This window comes from Schistocerca nitens, chromosome 9 (assembly GCF_023898315.1).
Source record: "Schistocerca nitens isolate TAMUIC-IGC-003100 chromosome 9, iqSchNite1.1, whole genome shotgun sequence".
Taxonomy (NCBI): Eukaryota; Metazoa; Arthropoda; class Insecta; order Orthoptera; family Acrididae; genus Schistocerca; species Schistocerca nitens.
Genome location: NC_064622.1, coordinates 56,906,568 through 56,916,159, shown reverse-complemented (window position 1 = coordinate 56,916,159; position 9,592 = coordinate 56,906,568). Strand labels below are relative to the sequence as shown.

Sequence of the window (9,592 nt, the reverse complement as noted above, 5' to 3'; positions counted from 1 at the left end):
GATGTAGTTAGAAAATCGATAATACAGCACAAAAATACTAGAAAAGAACAGTACGACAAGCGACAGAATCCAAAAGAGTTGAAAATAGGTGATAAAATGTTATTATATGACGAAACAGTGAGGTGCGGTAGATCTACGAGGAATACTCAGTAGCGAGGCTATATGAAGTAGTAAGGACAGACACACCGAATCTAATAATAAAAGTGTAAAGAAACATAGTTACAAGCAAACATTAAAACAGTATGCCCGACCGAGACTCGAACTCGGGACCTTTGCCTTTCGCGGGCAAGTGCTCTACCAACTGAGCTACCGAAGCACGACTAACGCCCTGTACTCACAGCTTTACTTCTGCCAGTACCTTGTCTCCTACCTTCCAAACTTTACAGAAGCTCTCCTGCGAACCTTGCAGAACTAGCACTCCTGAAAGAAAGGATATTGCGGAGACATGGCTTAGCCACAGCCTGGGGGATGTTTCCAGAATGAGATTTTCACTCTGCAGCGGAGTGTGCGCTGATATGAAACTTCCTGGCAGATTAAAACTATGTGCCGGACCGAGACTCGAACTCGGGACCTTTGCCTTTCGCGGGCAAGTGCACTACCAACTGAGCTACCGAAGCACGACTAACGCCCGGTACTCACAGCTTTACTTCTGCCAGTACCTCGTCTCCTACCTTCCAAACTTTACAGAAGCTCTCCTGCGAACCATGCAGAACTAGCACTCCTGAAAGAAAGGATATTGCGGAGACATGGCTTAGCCACAGCCTGGGGGATGTTTCCAGAATGAGATTTTCACTCTGCAGCGGAGTGTGCGCTGATATGAAACTTCCTGGCAGATTAAAACTGTGTGCCCGACCGAGACTCGATCTCGGGACCTTTGTTGTATAATTGTTTCACGGCTGGGAAATTTTTATACGTGTCTAAAAAGGAATTGCATGTCACAGCAAACACCGTAACCCTATGGAAAGAAATAACTTAATTTTAAATAGTTTTACATTGACGCTACTCTAATGAGTAACGACAATTTCTTGGAAAGGGAAGGAGCAGTATCCACAAAGAAAAAGTCAAATCGTGAGAGAAAAAAGTAACAGATTGAAAGTAAAGTGCTTCGTCAAATTCTGCAGCACAGCGACGAAGGCGACAAACAGCAGGTTACGAGGCGCCAGTACATCAAAAGATTACGCTATAGCCGGCCGCGGTGGTCTCGCGGTTCTAGGCGCGCTGTCCGGAACCGTGCGACTGCTACGGTCGCAGGTTCGAATCCTGCCTCGGGCATGGATGTGTGTGATGTCCTTAGGTTAGTTAGGTTTAAGTAGTTCTAAGTTCTAGGGGACTTATGACCACAGCAGTTGAGTCCCATAGTGCTCAGAGCCATTTGAACCATTTTTTTTTTGATTACGCTATAAACAAGGACATTTCAGTACACAGTTAACAGACCCAAGTGACCCGGACGACTACACAAAGAGCGTTGGAAAAGGGAGACAGAGAGAGGATCTTTGGAAGGGACACCTATACGCCATGAGGAGCCAATGACAGGCCTAGGACGAAGTGTTTGACCATATAAGAAGAGGCCTCTCTCTCTCTCGACCCAGCCACTAGAGAACATACTGAAGACAATACATAATTAGAGCCAATGAACCGGCGACTCATTTTCAGGATCACGTCGTGTTAGGGACAGAAGTGGTAACGAGAGAAAATTACGCATCGAGGGAAAAACAGTGAATAAAACTCGGGGAGCAGGATGCTCCAGTGCAGAGTAGCACAGCAGATTAGGAGGCATAGTAATGGGGAGAGGGTAGGTGAAAAGGACACTCGGAATTAGATGCGTAGAGGTAGCAAGAACCAGGCAGGGCTATAACAGGAGTATGAGTAGCCATACAGGGGTAGGCAGAAGTGACTGCATTAGTATCAGCAAAGCAGAAGGGATCACGGGCAAGAATCTGAGGAACTCTAATGTGTGTTGTGTCGTGGGTGCAGGTCATCGTAACAGTGTCATTTCATAGCAGACGGAACGGAGCAAGACTTGGTACTTTCGTGAGAATGACTCCCTCAGTACGAATAGAGCAGCAGTTGACACTGTTTCTGAGTAAATTTAGAAGTTCCCAACCACTTCTAGACGACGTTATTTCAGATCAGCTACCAAACATTACCTTTTGTAATAAGGGCTTTAACGCTGTAGCTAGGTCAACGCTCCCTCTCACACAGCCCAAACGGCTAGTCCCCTTCTCACAAACCCTGTCGTTCAACCTCAGGCAACACCTGTGGTATCGTACAGAGATTGCTTTGCCACACCAAAGGTGGCAACACAGATCGGTAACACAGACATTAACGAGGGCTCACGGCAATCCACGACGCCATATGGGAGGTGCTCATGAAGACCACACCTCGCTTCTCAGTACGGCAGCGCCCTCACACTGACGTCAATACGGTGTCGAGCTAGCAAGCGCTCTGGTCCAGTTCGAGACATCAGCTACCGCAGGCAGCATCATCGTCTAGGACCAACGATTAGTTAAAGTATCCTATGAACTTGTAGCATTGTTAAGGTCGAAGATTGTACCTCAAGAGAACAGTTTGTTAATTAGTGCATCAAGTGATGTTTTGCTAGTCCACGACAGTTGTAAATTGTCACGTACTCCTGAATTATTCACTTACGTAATAAAAGGAAGTAATATTTCATGTATTCTAGTCGATGAACCTTCTCGCAGAGCAATCGATGAACCCACGGTTGTGGGTGGACTAAAGTGGTTTCGCCGGCCGAAGTGGCCGCGCGGTTCTGGCGATGCAGTCTGGAACCGCGAGACCGCTACGGTCGCAGGTTCGAATCCTGCCTCGGGCATGGATGTGTGTGATGTCCTTAGGTTAGTTAGGTTTAACTAGTTCTAAGTTCTAGGGGACTAATGACCTCAGCAGTTGAGTCCCATAGTGCTCAGAGCCATTTTGAACTAAAGTGGTTTCGCTTGGTCACAACAGTACCCACGTTTTGGATGCGGCACTGGATTAGTACCTGGCCTCTTGACCTCGATGATCATCAGTCGCCAGACGCACCAGTAGACGAAGAGAACTTGACGCCACTGATTCAAATTCCTCTCCAAGCGCTCTCGTTCCCACCTTCTTCAACCACGACGGTACAGCCGGAGAACGAATCTTTCACTGTACGCAGGAGCAGTGAAATGAACAACCGAATGAAAACAATCGAGTCACTCGTTTACTGGAAAACAATCGACTCAACCTGCTGTAGTTTCATGTATCAGTTGAATGGTTGATTCAGTCTTTTGACTGAAACCAGTTTATGGGGGCAACCGAATGCAAACCATTGATTCATTCGGTTATAGCTGTACGTGTTCGCAGTATTATTATTCATTCATTTCTTTTGAGTAAAAGCAGTCTGTGGAAACAACCGAACGAAAACTGTCTGGTGCATTCAGTTCAGAGCGGAAACGTGCGACCGTTTTGCCAAAGCACTACTGTTGATTGTACTCCTTCATCGCTTGTCGTCCTTCTACATCTCCACACATACTCCGGAATCCACCTTACGGTGCGTGGCGGAGGGTACTGGCATTTCGATACTTAGTTATTATTGACTTCCGCTAAGGAGATTTAAGTTCAGTTTTTAGTCCAAGTTTATGAACGGAAGTTTTCTTAATAGTGAGCTTTGTGGCTGGATCAGAAGGCCGAAGCGCTCAGTCGCATGGGAATGGGAGAAATCGTATGACTGGATAAAAAGTGTTCCTCTATATAAATTCAGAGGGATTTACAGTATTTGCAAGGATGAAATTATATTAATGAAGGAAATTCACAGAAAGTTAACGAATGATGATAAATATTACTCTCGAAAAAATAGTTCCCTCAAGTGACAACATAAGCTTAAAAAGCAATTGATTAAGTCACCAACTAATTACAAGAATTGTATCTTATGTACTTTTCGTTCACGTCAGCTCAGCATTTACCGAAATAGAGTTATCGGTGGTGGGTGCAAACCAGCGAAAAGAGAACACAGCTTCAATGCATTTAAATAAAAAAATGTAGCACCAGTTTTTAACTTTTTAAAACAAACCAAAAATCGATATTTAATGCCAGAAGTACGAAAAATTCGTATTTAAGAAAATAAAAAAAATTGAAAATATTTATTTTTTAGAAATATACTTTTATTCATTTCTCTTTGGAACAAGATACGTTACTTGGGTCTAAAAATTTAGCAACCCTAAGCACGGTTCTTGCACACTGGTGTGCAAAACTTAAGGGCTAAAGCAACTTTCGCAGGTCTGTGCCACTATTTCGTAGCATAGCTCGGTGAAAGATGGGCCACACACAGAAAGAACAATAGCATGGTACAGAAGATAACTGAAAGAAATGCGCAAAGAGACGAAGAGAAATGACATTTTTATTTAAATACAACTACACTAAAGTCACGAGTACATGATGGTCCCCTGGACAAAGCAAATGGCGGGCCACTGGTCTTAATAGGATGTGTGACCACGACGGACGGCAGTGCATGCATCGCAACATGCTCCAGTGCTGACCACAGGATTGGCAGGAAGTTCTTGCAACAGTGCGTTCCATTCCTCCACGAGTGCAGATGGCAACTGCTGGATCGTCGTCGATGCATGTGGACGTACTGAAATACGCCTCCCATACGCATTCCACGTGTGCTCGGTGGGACTTAAGTGGACCACACTCTGCCTATCAAACCCATGTTAATTTAGGCAAGTATTTGACCCATTTCTGAAAAAAACTATTTGATGCAGGACCTTAATATTTTACTGTATGTTACATGATGCTAATAGAGTCAACTGTACTAAAATCTACTTTATCCATTTTATAGTTTTTAAGAAATACTTTTTTAAATTATTTAACATAATATATTAAGTTTTTTCTGCAGAAAATATTTTTGTGAACTTCCGAATGGGGGAATATTAATGAATGTAGTACCAGAGGTGGCTTTTTATGTTATGCAGAGTCTCTGAAAATTTCATTCATTTATCTATGATAGTTGCTGATATAATGGGGCACATGTACTAAAAATTATAATTTGTGGGAAATTGACTTTAAAGAAAAAACTTTTGAAATTTGTTACTTACAGTTAATTAAAACTTTGGCCTCTAGCAGGTCTTCCAGCTTCTTTTTCACCTTCCTGGATGTTTGTCTTGATTTCTTGACCATATTAGATGCAGACCTGCCTGCATCGGCTATCCTCATTTGATCGCAATGTTGCAGCCCAGCGATCATATTTTCACCAGGATTAGTTCCCAGCTTTTTCAGTACCCAGCACTTTCCAATATTAGCACAATATAATGTAATAACAGCATCATGAACTCCTAGTTTCATTGTATGCATGCCTACAAATACAGTTTTGGGAAGACGGTTCCAAATTATGCTCTTTAAACATTCATTAGGGTTCTGTGTCTGCCCATGCAGACATTTCTTCCTTAGAAGGTCAGGATGAGCCAAGTCTCTGAAAATAGGTTTCATTGCTGTAATAACTGCAGCAGGAAGAGAATGTTGGTGAGAATAAGATTCTCCAGTTGCCTGAGCCCAATTGTATTTGCACCACGAATTTTCTCCTGATGCACACAATCCATGACATGGCTTATTATCAGCAGAGGACTTATGGAAGAATATGGCCCAAACATCTCTCTTGGCTCCCGATTTTCTTTATTTCTCCCAACTGCCTACCCATAGTATAGCTGCAAGTTTTCTATAACAACTACTCGCAATCACACTTGAACAAAATTAACCGCGTGTTTGAAAGCGTGTTGTTTACAAACAGCAGAAACAAAAGAATACCGACCGTTGCATTCCAAGGATAGCCAACACACTCGTGAGTAAAAAAAATCCCTATCGTGCATTGTGGGGGATATAAAGATCTAAAATATATGCAGAAAAGTGGGCGGGGCACATAAACACATGTGGTAGGAAAATGCTCTTTAAATGCTGGAAAACATTTTTTTCAGCAAAATCCTTTTCAGAGTACTTGAATAAAAACTTAATCCATCGAAATACGATAAAAACCGAAAATCGATTTTTTTCGACCTGAACCACGGTGTGGTCCCCTTAAGTTGGGGGAACGGGTAGGCCAGTCCGTTCGCCGAATATCCTCTCGTTCCACGGGCTCCCTCGATTTGCGCACTTCGATACGGTCAGGTATTTTCATCCATAAAAATGAAGGCACGACCGAATGCACCACTTAAAAGACGCACAAAGGAAAGCAGAACAGTGCTTTAATGACATTGACCAGTGAGCATAACGTGTTCAAATATCTGGAGGTCAATACCCGCAAGCAGCATTATGGCTCTCCACACTGTAACACTTGGCCCGGCAAAATGATCATGTTCGACAATATTACCGGGAGCATGACGTGTTGCCACCTCTCGCCGCGCGACGGTACGTCCAGCCTCGTCGCATATGAACGTTTTGGTGGTCCGGGAGTTATTGTGTGGGGAGCCATAATGTTGCATGAGCAGACTGACCTCCAAGTCTTTGAACGCGGAGCACTCACTAGTGTATTTTATTGTGGAACTGTACTCCTTCCCAATGTGCGCCTTGTAAAGGGTGCATTCGGCCTTCAGTTTCGTGGATGACAATGAGCGACCGCATCGAACTGTGCAGGTCGAGGAGCTCTTGGAATGATAGGGTATTTGGCGAATGGATGTCCTGCCAGTTCCCCCGACTTAAATAACATCGGGCACATGTGTGATGAGCTGGGTGGGGAGCAGTAATGGACCACAAACACGTCCACCAACGACCATCCAGCAGCGCTAATGGAGCAATGGAACGCCCTGGCGCGAGTATTCCTTACCAACCTTTTGACCACTCTGGGGGCACGCTGCAGAACATGCATTGCCGTCCTCGGTGGTCAAACACCCGCGCTTTCTAATGTCCAGGGGATCATTATGAAACGACATGACTTCAGTGCAATTACTGTCTTTGAATAAAAGTGCCATTTCTTTCGTCTCATTGCCTATTTCTATGTTTGGTCCGGGTTTCATCAAGCTGTGTTAGTTTGGTAACACATCAAGCGAAAGTCACTTTCGTCCTTCAGTTCTGCAGAGCGGTGTATAACCGAAAAGGCTGGAAAAGTACAAAGCCGACTGAGTGAAAACATTCATATAGCTTACATGGCAACAGGGACTAGTTTCACTCGGTTGTTTCCTTCAACTGAAAAAACCGAATGAACTAAAAAGATAAGTCAGCTTGCCAACCGGTTGTCCCATCACTGCACCACACTGTTGTTCGTAACGGGCGCCTGCAGGCAAGATATGGAGCGACGCAGTCCACTGAGTTGCCTCTAAAAAGGCATCGCTCAGTTCTGATACATTCTCTTCGGGATAACTAAGAGCAGTAATTTGCAGGTCTGCAGTCACCCGCAAATCTTCCATTTCTCTGTCCCGCGATAGCGGCTAAATGAATGACGTCGCTACGGTGAGCGCAAATGCAGCGGGCAACTTCCCGTGCTAACAGCGCTTCTTGCTGCAAAGTGACAAAGTGTATAAGTGTGGAGTTCGGTTTGTTCTATGACCCAGACGTTACAGTATACCACCCTGAATATCTCTCACAGGTGAGTGACTGACACAGCATTTCTGCTGTTAACAGTTGTTTACCGCACACAATACCAGATAGCACATTCGATAGCTAGTACGCGAATACGCCAAGAAAATTATTCTAGCTTCCAAAAATTAGTAGAAATCCGGAGACTGTTTTAATTACACAAGAAGGCCTTTGCTGTAAATAAGTTGAATATGCCCCGATTTCTGAATGGAGCTTCAGCTGTGAAGAACAGAAAATCACGAAAGTTTCGGGCTTTTTCTGTTGTTTTTTTTTCCAAATTCCTCCGAAATTAAGTATTTAATCGAGAAAAGCCAAGATCAACAGAAATGTAGAGCATAAAATGCTATATCGACTGAGCACCGAAACTTCGGTATTTGATTAAATTTTCATATAGAAAATCTATGTCCGAAAAAGGTAATTTTTACCATTTTTAGAAAAACATTCGTTTCGTCGCTGTACAAGCGTCACCATTATTTGATATGTCAATCAAAATGGTTCAAACGGCTCTAAGCACTATGAGATTTAACATCTGAGGTCACCAGTCCCCTAGACTTAGAACTACTTAAACCGAACTAACCTAAGGACGTCACATACATCCATGCCTGAGGAAGGATTCGACCCTGCGACCGTAGCAGCAGCGCGGTTCTGGACTGAAGCGCCTGGAACCGCTCGGCCACACGGCCGGCGATATGTCAATCACATGGTTAACGAACAACATCAACTTTCTACGTGCCGAGCAAAGAATTTTTCCACTATTCACTTATTTTTGTTACTGTTACATAATCCCTAACATACACGTTATCAAGATAACAACTCTGAAAACTTTGAAATTAGCAGAAAGATACGAGGGCGTGCTTAAAAGTAACGCCTCCAAATTAATTTTCTATTCTGTTCTCAATATTGGCTGAAGTATTGCAAGCCATCCATATTACTCGGTCGACTTTCTCGCTTCGCCGACTAAAATTGCAACCCTCCGAATTGTACTGTGTAACGTGACGGAGCGTAACGTGAACGTGACGGTACGTGAGAAACAGCATACTGTAATCCACTTTCTAACCGCACACAACTTCGTCCACAAATAGAGCACTCTCTCCTTCGGCATGAGAATGCCAGACCACACACGAGCGCTGCAGCGTCTACAACAATCCGATGCCTTTCGGTTCACTGCCGTCGATCATCCTCCACACAGTCCTGACTTGGCCCCATCCAATAGTCATTTGAAACTTCAAGAACACTTCGAGTACTTCACTAGTGATGAAGCAGTGCAAGCAGAGGTGACGTTGAGGTTCCGTCAAAAATATCAATCGTTCTACAGTGACGGTATCAATAAACTGGTCCATCCTTGCGAAAGATGTATTTGTCGCCAGGGTGACTATGTTGAGAAATAAAGACGTAGACATGAAGAATAAAGATATAGAATGTTACTAAGGTCTGTTTTACTTAAAAACATTAAGAGTTTCCACAAAAAATAGTTCGAAGGTATTACTTTTCAGCGAACCCTTGTCGGAAGTTCCATGCGGTTTTTCGCGGATGATGCTGTAGTATACAGAGAAGTTGCAGCATTAGAAAATTGTAGCGAAATGCAGGAAGATCTGCAGCGGATAGGCACTTGGTGCAGGGAGTGGCAACTGTCCCTTAACATAGACAAATGTAATGTATTGCGAATACATAGAAAGAAGGATCCTTTATTGTATGATTATATGATAGCGGAACAAACACTGGTAGCAGTTACTTCTGTAAAATATCTGGGAGTATGCGTGCGGAACGATTTGAAGTGGAATGATCATATAAAATTAATTGTTGGTAAGGCGGGTACCAGGTTGAGATTCATTGGGAGAGTGCTTAGAAAATGTAGTCCAGCAACAAAGGAGGTGGCTTACAAAACACTCGTTCGACCTATACTTGAGTATTGCTCATCAGTGTGGGATCCGTACCAGATCGGGTTGACGGAGGAGATAGAGAAGATCCAAAGAAGAGCGGCGCGTTTCGTCACAGGGTTATTTGGTAACCGTGATAGCGTTACGGAGATGTTTAATAAACTCAAGTGGCA

At 43.7% G+C, this 9,592-nt stretch overlaps 1 non-coding gene across 1 annotated transcript; it reads right to left on the bottom strand.

Moving 5' to 3' along the window:
• Positions 1-242: 242 nt before the first annotated feature.
• On the bottom strand, positions 243-317 carry Trnas-cga (transfer RNA serine (anticodon CGA)). Its single transcript has one exon. It is a non-coding gene; the product is annotated as a tRNA-Ser (tRNA).
• Positions 318-9,592: the final 9,275 nt, after the last annotated feature.